Genomic DNA, 13572 nt, shown 5'->3' on the forward strand with positions numbered 1-13572 from the left:
ACCATGCCACGTTAAATGGAGATAATTTTAATTTATACTTATCATAATAGTAAAATTCCAGGGAAAATTGGTTTATCCCTCCCAAAATGAGAACTTGAAGGTACCATAATGCATAACTACTGTCAAAAAAAAAAAAAAAAAAAAGTGGGAAACTGCAAATTTGCCAGTGTTCTCAGTTGTAAACCGGTCAGTTTAGGCACACATTTTCTCTGGAGGACATTAGAAAACTCACAGAAATGCTGGGAAAGCTGAAGAACCAGTGTGCTTGTTATTAATTTATTGCCTCTCAGCTCTAAATCCGTCCTTCATTATCTACTCTGCAATAGTGGAGTTGAATCCTGTAGACTTTTCTCCTTTGCAGTGAGTGGGATGTCAGACTTTTTCAGTAGAGGGTGCTGGAGGGACCCTGCAGGAGGAAAGGGCTTCTTCCTGGTCCGGCGTGTTTCCATTTGCTTCTTGCTTCTGCTCCTGGCTGTAAGCAACATATGGCAGGGACATCCAGTAATGCTCCTCCCCAACTATTACAGGCCAAATTGTGTCCCCCCCAAATTCATGTTGACATCCTAACCTGCAATACCTCAGAATGTGACTGTATTTGGAGATAGGGTCTTTAAAGAGGCTATTAAGGTTAAATGAGATGACTAGTGTGGGCCCTAATTTGATATGCCTGGTGTCCTTACAAGAAGAGGAGATGAGGACACAGACTCCCACAAAAGGAAACATGTGAAGGCACTGGGGGAAGACAAGCCAAGGAAAGATGCCCCTAGAAGAAACCAGCCCTGCCAACACCTTGATCTTGGACTTCTAGCTGCAGATTGTGAGGAAATACTTTTCTGTTGTTGAAGCCCCCCAGTCTGTGGTATTTTGTTGTGGGAGACCTAGCAAACTAACATACCAGTGTGCACAGAGAGGGCACAGTCCCTTGGCAAGCCACCAGCTCCAGCTCTGTGACCACCTGGCTGCATGCAGCCCTCCTAACACCAGGCTTCATGACAAGCAGTCAGTAAAGGGGTTCTTGATGCCCTCAATCCCTGCACAGGTCCATCCGCTAGCCTCAGCCCTCTCGTACACCTCGGAGTGGTTTGCCAACCTTCTCACGTGCATCCCAGAGACATGTTTCCCACTTGGTAGTCCTAACTGTGGTTTTCTGGCCAGTCTCCGTCCCCCTGCTCCCTAGAAGAATATTACCTGCCTGTCCAGTGACTTAGACTGGCTCTGGCCTGGATCAACCCAGCAAACTTGTCCACCCTCCAGTGGACTGCAGCCACACCTTCTCCAGCAAAGCTTGAATTCCAGCTTGACGAGAGGAATCCCTTCCAAGTTTGCTTCTTCCTCAAGTATTTTTCTCAGCTCTAGAGTATTCTTTAGCATTCTGCTTACCCCATTTAGTTATTCCCCTCCTCTAGTTAATAATTCTATTTATTAAACTTTCCGTGTTCAAATTATACTCCGATTCTGGACTAGTACAGAATCCAACTGCCACAAAATGGTGCTGGGAGTAGTCCTAGGAGATAGACCTGTGGAGGTGGGATTTGAGGGCTGACCCTGTCCTTAGAGTTCAGCACAGTGCTGAACTCCTTAGCAATGGGAAATGGGAAGCTAGTGACCTGTGGCATGCAGGGACATCACACATCAAGCTAGCACTTGTGGCTAATTGTAATGAAGTTGTAACCGAAGCAAGTGTCTTAGGAGCCCAAATGGCAGTTGCAACTAACTGTTATGGCAGTACATGATGACTGTAAGGAATGTGCTGTGGGACAGATTTTTCTGAGCATACTTGAGTAGTAACAGAAAAATGACAAACCCAAATCCTTTAACTCTGAGCTCAAGTCTGTTAGAGGACGACAGAGCTTTGAGGATAGCCTTAAAAGAATCTTTTATTGCTCACAGCCAGAGGGCTGATATTGCTAAAAAATTAAACATAAAATTTAAGAGTGTGGGTTGCTGACTTACAACAATCGTTGAATGTATAGTTTTGAGCTTCCCTCTCCTGTGGAAGTAGCTTGCTCTTGGTAGAAGACTAGCCTTCCTCTGCTTAAATATCTGTGTTAAGCTCATCTGGGGACAGATGCCTTAAAAGGAGTTACTCATTCTCTAAATCTACCACAACCACCCCTTGTTGCCACTAGACTCATGATTATTGCCAAATCTCAGCAAGTTCCAGTAGGACAGGGATCCACCATGACCCAGCAAGAAATAGTTTATACGCCAAAAGAATTGCCACACTTTTCTAATGTGTATCTTCAGAGACCTGGGGAACATGTGTGGAAGTGCATCCTAAAGATGTTCGAATGAGAATAGTGGGATAGAACACTAGAGCAGGCTAAATTCATTCCTATGAGCGCACTTTAACTAGACAGCTTTCCTGTCACAATATGGAAGAGAGACTCCAAAGGCTTAGAGAGACAGGCAAATGGGACTGGATTTACCATGTGCAAACTGCATGCCCAGCCCCCAGCATGTTCCAGGAAAAGAGTCAGGAGACAACTCCCTGCACTAAGGCACCAGCAGACTGGAAAAGCTCTGTGGGTGTCTCCTTTGCAGGCTACGTGTGGCTGTAAGGAATGCGACCATTGAGAGAGGCTTCCTGATTTCAATGGGGATAATGGAATCCCAGACAGGCAGAGTCAAAGTGACTGCATTTAACCACCAAAGACAAGAAGCGTGGACATATTTACAATACAGGGCAGCAGGAACATATTGCTAACCAGTTGCCTTAGCTCACGAAGATCTGTGGTGGTAATTGATCATAGTGTTCCTAGGAACAAAATGGATGGGTAGTCAAAAATGTAGCTTGCATCATCATAGTACAAAGTCACAGCCTTTTACCCAGTTTTCAGACTTAATAAATTTACAGATGCAGAGGGTCTTGATTGAAGAATGTCTCTGGTGGCCCACCCTAACCAGAGCCATGCAGGCAGAAGAACTGTGGGACATGTAGTTCAGTCTAGCCAAGTTGACAATTATAAAGCCACCACTCCTAAGGAAGGCGCAGAGCAGCGATTTGACCGTAGGTGGTCAGGAGTCGCAGCCTCCACTCTTGACTGTTACTCTATTTTACCTCCTTGGGGTACAAGGTGAAAAAACCCTCAACCCTGGTCTGGAGGGCCTGGAACTCCAGCTGACACCCACCACAGTGTGAGTGATGAGGAAAACACAAGGCAACTGGATCCAGTGGCAAATCTGCCATTTTAAGGGGGATGATTATCTTGTCTTTTCTTCTCTGAGGAAAGAGGCTTCTAGGAAGCTGTACCTGGTGGCTGTTTGTTCATGATGCTACTGTACTGATAAACTCAGACCTTCCTAGGTGGGCACATAAGGCCTGCTTATCCCCCAGCTAGGGTGAGCAAACCTCCTGGTTTGCCAGGGCATGGGAGTATCTGCACTCAACTATGAAAATACTGGGCAAACCAGCACCCCCAGAATCTGGCAATCCAGCCACCACTCAGCTGCTGCATTGTTTGGGAGGGAGGACAACAAAACAGTACGATGATTTGCTCAGATTTTCTCTCTACTATTTTGAATCTATTAAACAGATTACAGAGACTTTTGGCTCTACTTCAGGATAGAATCAGGTGTGTTAATGTAAGTGTAATATTTTGTAAAGCATACATACTTTTGCTGGGTGCGGTGGCTCATGCCTGTAATCCCAGCACTTTGGGAGGCCGAGGCAGGCGGATCACCTGAGGTCGGGAGTTCGAGACCAGCCTGACCAACATGGAGAAACCCTGTCTCTACTAAAAATACAAAATTAGCCGGGCGTGGTGGTGCATGCCTATAATCTCAGCTACTTGAGAGGCGGAGGCACAAGAATCGCTTGAACCCGGGAGGTGGAGGTTGCGGTGAGCCGAGATCGTGCCATTGCACTCCAGCCTGGGCAACAAGAGTGAAACTCTGTCTCAAAAAAAAAAAAAAAAAAGCATACATACTTTCGAGTCTACATATTCTTTGGCCGTTAGTGTGGATTCCAATAAGATGGTGGAACATTTACCATAAGCTCAATAGATGGAGAGTTCATTGAGGCAGCCTCGCGGCCCAGAACTACATAAGGTCAGTCATACATTTTCTTTGTAAATAAACCTGAGTTAAAAGTAACTTTCTGGCTGGGTGTGGTGGCTCATGCCTATAGTCCCAGCACTTTGGGAAGCAGAGGCAGGAGGATCACTTGAGCCCAGGAATTCAAGACCAACCTGGACAACATGATGAGCCCCCATCTCTTTAAAAAATACAAAAATTAGCCAGGTGTGGTGGTGCATGCCTGTAGTCCCAGCTACTTTCAGGGCTGAGGCGGGAGGATCATTTGCGCCTGGGAGGTGGAGGCTGCAGTGAGCCATGATCGTGCTGCTGCACTCCAGCCTGGGTGACAGTGAGACCCTGTCTCAAAATAATAATAATAATAATTTCCTCATAATTTTTAGAATATTTATTTTTAAGAAGGAAGTGTGTTTAATTTTTTTTTCAGGATTTAGTGGAGGCCATTATTGGATACCAGGGGCAAAGGTCAGCCCAGGGTAAGGTGAGTCCAGGAGAAAGCCCAGCCTGTCCTACAACAGCCCTGCGGCATAGAACCGGTGGTGAGCCTGCCATGGTTTGCTTCTGGGCAGCAGGCTGGACCACCTGGGGAGTGTGGAAGACTGCGTCTGTGTTCCCTCAACCATCCCCAAGTTTACAGCAGCCCCACTGTGAGTCAGGAGTCATTCCTGACTCACGGTAGGGACAATTTGCATTTATGGAAAGCAAACTGGAAGGAGTGGACTGAGCCCATACTGCCCATGGTAATGACTCCTTGCAATGCGAATAACCAAGGTGAGGCAGGTTGGGCAGGTTTTATCCTCCCCACAAAGGCGAGCCTTTGTGCCACAGCCAGCACCTGGCAGAGTGGGAGAGATAGCAGAACCAGAGCTGCTCATTTCCCTCCATCAGGCTAGAGTGGGTCAGTGGGATCATGGACCGAAAGAAGACATTGAATGGCTGGTCTGTCGCTCAGAAACAGGGTCCTGGAGCTGGAGTGGCCATGGGTTGGGTGGAGAGAGTAGGTGGTATGGCCCCCTTAACCAGACAACTAAGACCAACCTCCCCCTTAGCTGCCCACCCCCAGTGAGTTCTGCCTCAGCTTCCTGCCTAAGCCCTTGTAGAATGCCCTCTAGGGCAAGACTTCTGGAGGGGATGGTCCTGCCCTGAGCCATCCTCACACAAGGGTAGAGCAGTTCATGGGCGCAAAGGGCATCTTGCTGACTGCGCCCATCTGCTGCTTCTGCCGCACCTCTACCAGCAGCATTGTCCCTGGCTGACTACTGGCAGGGCATGTAACCCATTGCCACAGTCTTCTTCAGGTAGGGCAAGGGACAGCCACTGGTCACAGTACCAATCATGGGCCCTCCATGCTCAGGTGGGACTGTGTGCCTGCATCAGGGCCCCCTCACACATCAACCCCACACGCCTCCACTGCACTTTCCCTTCATCTGGGGAACAATGACCTTGGCTCCAGGGAAGTCGAGAGCAGCTCAGTGGCACTTCCCCAATGTCCAACTGAGGCTGCGCTCCACAGGGGTAGTGTGTTCATCAGTGTCACTCCTGTACAGCCGGAGGCCTGCCTCCAGGCGCAAGCTGCCAGCACTGCCAGCTTTGCCTCTGGGTTTTCCAGAAGAGCTGATGCCGGGTGAACTGCCCCCGCTGCTGGCACCAAGATGTCCACGCCATTCTCTCCTGTGCAGCCACAGTGGGTAAGGTGGCGGCCAGACACGTCAAACACCTCCATCACAGCACTAGTCATGAAGGCAGTTTCCTCAGGTCAGCTGCCGTGCTGGCCTGTAGCACCTGGGCCACAGGGGGCCCTTTCAGGGCTAGCAGGGCAGTATCCACTACCTCCAGGCCCACATCTCTGCCCTGCCTCTGAAGTTCTCTGACCTTGTCCTGCATGAAGGCCAAGTCTTTTTCCCAGCAGCCAGTGTTGGACATCACATATAGGTGCCCCTCAGAAGTGCTGGTCACAATCAAGTCATCTAAGGTGCCTCCAGTCTCATTGGTAAACAGCAACAGTGTCCTCTGGTTTGGCCTCAGCTCTGCAGTGTCTCCAGCCACTAGACTCTGCATCAGCTTCACCGGGTCACCACCACGTATCTCGGTCTGTGCACAACTAAGCGGATGACACAAGGCAGGAGGGAATGCCTGCAGGAGAAAACCCCGATTGGCCACCATGCTCACAGCCCACTGCATTGTCGCCTCTGACGGGTGCAGATGGTGCACGGAGGCCACCACTCTGCCACACACGCTGGGAGATGTAGTTCTTAGAATATTTAAACACCAGCAAAAACTACAGTTATTAAAGAGAACAGGTAAGCATGTAGATAAACTTAATGCACAGGAGGTGGGGAACTCTCTTTTAGACTTTCTTTCAAAAGCTGCCCACTGAGCACTTTTTTCTTTTAAAAAATTATTGCTGTTTTTTTTTTTAATTATACTTTAAGTTCTAGGGTACATGTGTACAATGTGCAGGTTTGTTACATAGGTACACATGTGCCATGTTGGTTTGCTGCACCCATTAACTCATCATTTACATTAGGTATTTCTCCTAATGCTATCCCTCCCCCAACCCCCCACCCCACAACAGGCCCTGGTGTGTGATGTTCCCCTTCTTGTGTCCATGTGTTCTCATTGTTCAATTCCCACCTATGAGTGAGAACGTGTGGTGTTTGGTTTTCTGTCCTTGTGATAGTTTGCTCAGAATGATGGTTTCCAGCTTCATCCATGTCCCTGCAAAGGACATGAACTCATCCTTTTTTATGGCTGCTTAGTATTCCATGGTGTATATGTGCCACATTTTCTTAATCCAGTCTATCATTGTTGGACATTTGGGTTGGTTCCAAGTCTTTGCTATTGTGAATAGTGCCGCAATGAACATACATGTGCATGTGTCTTTATAGTAGCATGATTTATAATCCTTTGGGTATATACCCAGTAATGGGATCACTGGGTCAAATGGTATTTCTAGTTCTAGATCCTTGAGGAATCGCCACACTGTCTTCCACAATGGTTGAACTAGTTTACACTCCCACCAACAGTGTAAAAGTGTTCCTATTTCTCCACATCCTCTACAGCATCTGTTGCTTCCTGACTTTTTAATGATTGCCATTCTAACTGGTGTGAGATGGTATCTCATTGTGGTTTTGATTTGCATTTCTCTGATGACCAGTGATAATGAGCATTTTTTCATGTGTCTTTTGGCTGCATAAATGTCTTCTTTTGAGAAGTGTCTGTTCATATCCTTTGCCCACTTTTTGATGGGATTTTTTTTTTGTAAGTTTGTGTAAGTTCTTTGTAGATTCTGGATATTAGCCCTCTGTCAGATGGGTAAATTGCAAAAATTTTCTCCCATTCTGTAGGTTGCCTGTTCACTCGGATGGTAGTTTCTTTTGCTGTGCAGAAGGTCTTTAGTTTAATTAGATCCCATTTGTCTATTTTGGCTTTTGTTGCCATTGCTTTTGGTGTTTTAGTCATGAAGTCCTTGCCCATGACTATGTCCTGAATGGTATTGCCTAGGTTTTCTTCTAGGGTTTTTATGGTTTTAGGTCTAACATTTAAGTTTTTAATCCATCTTGAATAAATTTTTGTATAAAGTGTAAGGAAGGGATCCAGTTTCAGCTTTCTACATATGGCTAGTCAGTTTTCCCAGCACCATTTATTAAATAGGGAACCCTTTCCCCATTTCTTGTTTTTGTCAGGTTTGTCAAAGTTCAGATGGTTGTAGATGTGTGGTGTTATTTCTGAGGCCTCTGTTGTGTTCCATTGGTCTATATCTCTGTTTTGCTACTAGTACCGTGCTGTTTTGGCTACCAGAGCCTTGTAGTATAGTTTGAAGTCAGGTAGTGTGATGCCTCCAGCTTTGTTCTTTTTGCTTAGGATTGTCTTGGCAATGCAGGCTCTTTTTTGGTTCCATATCAACTTTAAAGTAGTTTTTTCCAATTCTGTGAAGAAAGTCATTGGTAGCTTGATGAAGATAGCCTTGAATCCATAAATTACCTTGGGCAGTATGGCCATTTTCACGATATTGATTCTTCCTATCCATGAGCATGGAATGTTTTTCCATTTGTTTGTGTCCTCCTTTATTTCGTTGAGCTGTGGCTTGTAGTTCTCCTTGAAGAGGTCCTTCACATCCCTTGTAAGTTGGATTCCTGTGAATTTTATTCTCTTTGTAGCAATTGTGAATGGGAGTTCACTCATGATTTTGCCATTTGTCTGTTATTGGTGTATAGGAATGCTTGTGATATTTGCACATTGATTTTATATCCTGAGACTTTGCTGAAGTTGCTTATCAGCTTAAGGAGATTTTGGGCTGAGAGGATGGGGTTTTCTAATTATACAGTCATGTCGTCTGCAAACAGAAACAATTTGACTTCCTCTTTTCCTAGTTGAATACCCTTTATTTCTTTCTCTTGCCTGATTGCCCTGGACAGAACTTCCAACATTATGGTGAATAGGAGTGGTGAGAGAAGGCATCCTTGTCTTGTGCCAGTTTTCAAAGGGAATGCTTCCAGTTTTTGCCCATTCAGTATGATATTGGCTGTGGGTTTGTCATAAATAGCTCTTATTATTTTGAGATATGTCCCATCAATACCTAGTTTATTGAGAGTTTTTAGCATGAAGGGATGTTGAATTTTGTGGAAGGCTTTTCTGCATCTGTTGAGAAAATCATGTGGTTTTTGTTGTTTGTTTTGTTTATGTGATGGATTACATTTATTGATTTGCATATGTTGAACCAGCCTTGCATCCCAGGGATGAAGCCAACTTGATCGTGGTGGATAAGCTTTATGATGTGCTGCTGGATTTGGTTTGCCAGTATTTTATTGAGGATTTTCGCATCGATGTTCATCAGGGATATGGGTCTAAAATTCTCTTTTTTTGTTGTGTCTCTGCCAGGCTTTGGTATCAGGATGATGCTGGCCTCATAAAATGAGTTAGGGAGGATTCCCTCTTTTTCTATTGATTGGAATAGTTTCAGAAGGAATGGTACCACCTCCTCTTTGTACCTCTGGTAGAATTCGGCTGTGAATCCATCTGGTCCTGGACTTTTTTTGGTTGATAGGCTATTAATTATTGCCTCACTTTCAGAGCCTGTTATTTGTCTATTCAGAGACTGAACTTCTTCCTAGTTTAGTCTTGGGAGGGTGTATGTGTCCAGGAATTTATCCATTTCTTCTAGATTTTCTAGTTTATTTGCGTAGAGGTGTTTATAGTATTCTCCAATGGTAGTTTGTATTTCTGTGGGATTGGTGGTGATATCTCCTTTATCATTTTTATTGCATCTATTTGATTCTTCTCTCTTTTCTTCTTTATTAGTCTTACTAGCGGTCTATCAATTTTGTTGATCTTTTCTAAAAACCAGCTTCTGGATTCATTGATTTTTTGAAGGGTTTTTGTGTCTCTGTCTCCTTCAGTTCTGCTCTGTTCTTAGTTATTTCTTGCCTTCTGCTAGCTTTTGAATTTGTTTGCTCTTGCTTCTCTAGTTCTTTTAATTGTGATGTTAGGGTGTTGATTTTAGATCTTTCCTCCTCTCTCTTGTGGGCATTTAGTGCTATAAATTTCCCTCTACACACTGCTTTGAATGCGTCCCAGAGATTCTGGTACATTGTGCCTTTGTTCTCATTGGTTTCAAAGAATATCTTTATTTCTGCCTTCATTTTGTTATTTACCCAGTAGTCATTCAGGAGCAAGTTGTTCTGTTTCCATGTAGTTGTGTGGTTTCGAGTGAGTTTCTTAATCCAGAGTTCAAATTTGATTGCACTGTGGTCTGACAGTTTGTTGTGATTTCTGTTCTTTTATATTTGCTGAGGAGTGCTTTACTTCCAACTATGTGGTCAATTTTTGAATAAGTGCAATGTGGTGCTGAGAAGAATGTATATTCTGTTGATTTGGGGTGGAGAGTTCTGTGGATGTCTATTAGGTCCGCTTGGTGCAGAGCTGAGTTCAAGTCCTGGATATCGTTGTTAACCTTCTGTCTCTCTGATCTGTCTAATATTGACAGTGGGGTGTTAAAGTCTCCCATTATTATTGTGTGGGAGTCTAAGTCTCTTTGTAGGTCTTTAAGGACTTGCTTTATGAATGTGGGTGCTCCTGTATTGCGTGCATAGATATTTAGGATAGTTAGCTCTTCTTGTTGAATTGATCCCTTTACCATTATGTAATGGCCTTCTTCGTCTCATTTGATCTTTGTTGGTTTAAAGTCTGTTTTATCAGAGACTAGGATTGCAAACCCTGCTTTTTTTTGCTTTCCATTTGCTTGGTAGATCTTCCTCCGTCCCTTTATTTTGAGCCTATGTGTGTCTCTGCACGTCAGATGGGTCTCCTGAACACAGCACACTGATGGGTCTTGACTATCCAATTTGCCAGTCTGTGTCTTTTAACTGGGGCATTTAGCCCATTTACATTTAAGGTTAATAATGTTATGTGTGAATTTGATCCTGTCATTATGATGTTAGCTGGTTATGATGTTAGCTGCGCATTAGTTGATGGAATTTCTTCCTAGCATCAATGGTCTTTACAATTTGGCATGTTTTTGCAGTGGCTGTTACTGGTTGTTCCTTTCCATGTTTAGTGCTTCCTTCAGGAGCTCTTGTAAGGCAGGCCTGGTGGTTACAAAATATCTCAGCATTTGCTTCTCTGTAAAGGATTTTATTTCTCCTTCACTTATGAAGCTTAGTTTGGCTGGATATGAAATCCTGGGTTGAAAATTCTTTTCTTTAAGAATGTTGAATGTTGGCCCCCACTCTCTTCTGGCTTGTAGAGTTTCTGCCGAGAGATCCGCTGTTAGTCTGATGGGCTTCCCTTTGTGGGTAACCCGACCTTTCTCTCTGACTGCCCTTAACAGTTTTTCCTTCATTTCAACTTTGGTGAATCTGACAATTTTGTGTCTTGGGGTTGCTCTTCTCAAGGAGTATGTTTGTGGTGTTGTCTGTATTTCCTGAATTTGAATGTTGGCCTGCCTTGCTAGGTTGGGGAAGTTCTCCTGGATAATATCCTGAAGAGTGTTTTCCAACTTGGTTCCATTCTCCCTGTCACTTTCAGGTACACCAATCAAACGTAGATTTGGTCTTTTCACATAGTCCCATATTTCTTGGAGGCTTTTTCATTTCTTTTTACTCTTTTTTCTCTAAACTTCTCCTCTCACTTTATTTCATTAATTTGAACTTCAATCACTGATACTCTTTCTTCCACTTGATTGAATTGACTACTGAAGCTTGTTCATGCGTCACGTAGTTCTCATGCCATGGTTTTCAGCTCCATCAGGTCATTTAAGTTCTTCTCTACACTGTTTATTCTAGTTAGCCATTTGTCTAATCTTTTTTCAAGGTTTTTAGCTTCCTTGCAATGAGTTCAAACATCCTCCCTTAGCTCGGAGAAGTTTGTTATTACTGACCTTCTGAAGCCTACTTCTGTCAACTCGTCAAAGTCATTCACTGTCCTGCTTTGTTCCGTTGTTGGCGAGGAGCTGCAATCCTTTGGAGGAGAAGAAGTGCTCTGGCTTTTAGAATTTTCAGCTTTTCTGCTCTGGTTTCTCCCCATCTTTGTGGTTTTATCTACCTTTGGTCTTTGGTGTTGGTGACCTACAGATGGGGTTTTGGTGTGGATGTCCTTTTTGTTGATGTTGATGCCATTCATTTCTGTTTGTTAGTTTTCCTTCTAACAGTCAGGTCCCTCAGCTGCAGGTCTGTTGGAGTTTGCTGGAGGTCCACTCCAGACCCTGTTCCCCTGGGTATCACCAGCAGAGGCTCAGTTGGAAATGCAGAAATCACCCGTCTTCTGCATCAATCACACTGTGAGCTGCAGGCCAGAGCTGTTCCTATTTGGCCATCTTGGAATGGGAAAAACTCTTTTTTCTTTTTTTTTTTACCCTATTTATTCCTTTATGTAGGAAGACTGATAGTTAAATGTCTAAAAGACAGACAACAGATAAAAGGCAAGAGAAAAGTAATTTTTTTTTATCCTGGCATCACAGGCTTAATCATGTCAAGTTTCAAAACAACCCCAGCAGCCATCTGACCCTGTTCCTGCAGTTACCTAGTGGAAGGGTAGTGTCAAGAGTGATAAAAGTGTAAGAATATTTACCTGTGGTTTCCTTCTTAAAATAAAGTGGAAGCCAGGCACAGTGGCTCACACCTGTAATGCCAGAGCTTTGGGAGGCCAAGGCAGGATGATCCATTGCAGTCAGGGTTTCAAGACCAACCTGGACAACATAGCAAGACCTCATTTCTACAAAAATTTAAAAATTCGCTGGGTGAGGTGATGCATGCCTGTAGTCCTAGCTACTCGGGAGGCTGAAGCAGGAAGATTGCTTGAGCTCAGTTGTTTGAGGTTACAGTGAGCTATGATTGCTTAACTATACTCCAACCAGGACAACAGAGTAAGACTCTTGTCTTTAAAAAAAAATTAATTAATTAATTAATTAATTAAAACAATAAAATAAAGTGAAGAAGATTCAAAGTTCCACTATCTACAGGTCTGTCAGGAGAAACAGATAATAGAGAAATGATAACAGCCGGCACCCACAGAGTGCTACTTACTACATGCCAGGTGCTGTCCTAAGCACTTTACATCTGCCAACTCATTATTCAGATGAGGGAACTGAAAGAATCTTCGCTTTCAACCGTCAGTTATATTGCCTTTTCACAGGCAAGGCAATTGCAGTTATATTGCAATTTTCAATTGCATCTGCAATCAGATGCAAAGGAATTGCTAAAGACTCAGTAGTTGAGGGCTATATTTTGAGCCAGGACCAAAGCAAAGAAGAACTACTTTCATTTATAATAAGGGCCCAGATGCAGGAAGTAGACATCTCAAACAGTGTGGTGTGAGAGCAGTGTGGGATGGCAAAAAGAGGATCCAGGCCATCCTGGAAATAGTCCTTTGGCCACAGAAGTTAATTGTTACCATCAGTGCCTTAGAAAGTAAGAAGTAGTGACTGACATCAGGACTCCAAAACTGGGTAAAGTTCAGAATAGATGCAGTCATTCTTCTTTTGTCATCTTCACGAAATCCTGAATTGTGAAATTCCTCTGGGAATATTTATATGTTGATACCTGCACAAAATAGACCCTACGTGATAATAATCATCTCTATTTTGGTGCATAGTTTTCTGTATTTCCTGTGTGCATGTGTGTGTATGTGCACACACATGTGTTTGCGTGTGTGCATGTGTATGTGAGTGTGTGTGTGTGGTGTGAATGTTTTCAATATGCATCAAGGGCCTGGACAATGTGATATATGCGTGTTTGTTACTTTTAATCTAGAAATAGGAATTTAGCATTTGAAGTGCCCCAATCAGGAATATACTCTCCAGGATAGGTTTGAAATGTTTTTCTCAGGTCTCCACATTCCAGAGGACCTGTTACAAGTGGTTTGACTATTGCTATCTCAATGTACTAGTTGTTAATATACTTTTAAAATGATAGAAATAGTTTTCAGTTGGCAAAATGTGCGATGTTTAAAATATGTGGATTAGCCAGGCACAGTGGCATGTGTGTGTGATCCTTCTCAGGTGTCTGAGGTGGGAGGATTCCTTAAGCACAGGAGGTTTTT

The 13572-nt window shown here is 43.8% G+C and overlaps 1 pseudogene; it reads right to left on the reverse strand.

Annotated features, from left to right (window-relative positions):
• Positions 1-5188: 5188 nt before the first annotated feature.
• On the reverse strand, positions 5189-7074 carry LOC100981863 (aminomethyltransferase, mitochondrial-like; annotated as a pseudogene).
• Between the last annotated feature and the right edge of the window lie 6498 nt (positions 7075-13572).

The sequence above is a fragment of the Pan paniscus genome, chromosome 3 (assembly GCF_029289425.2).
Source record: "Pan paniscus chromosome 3, NHGRI_mPanPan1-v2.0_pri, whole genome shotgun sequence".
In the NCBI taxonomy this organism is placed as follows: domain Eukaryota; kingdom Metazoa; phylum Chordata; class Mammalia; order Primates; family Hominidae; genus Pan; species Pan paniscus.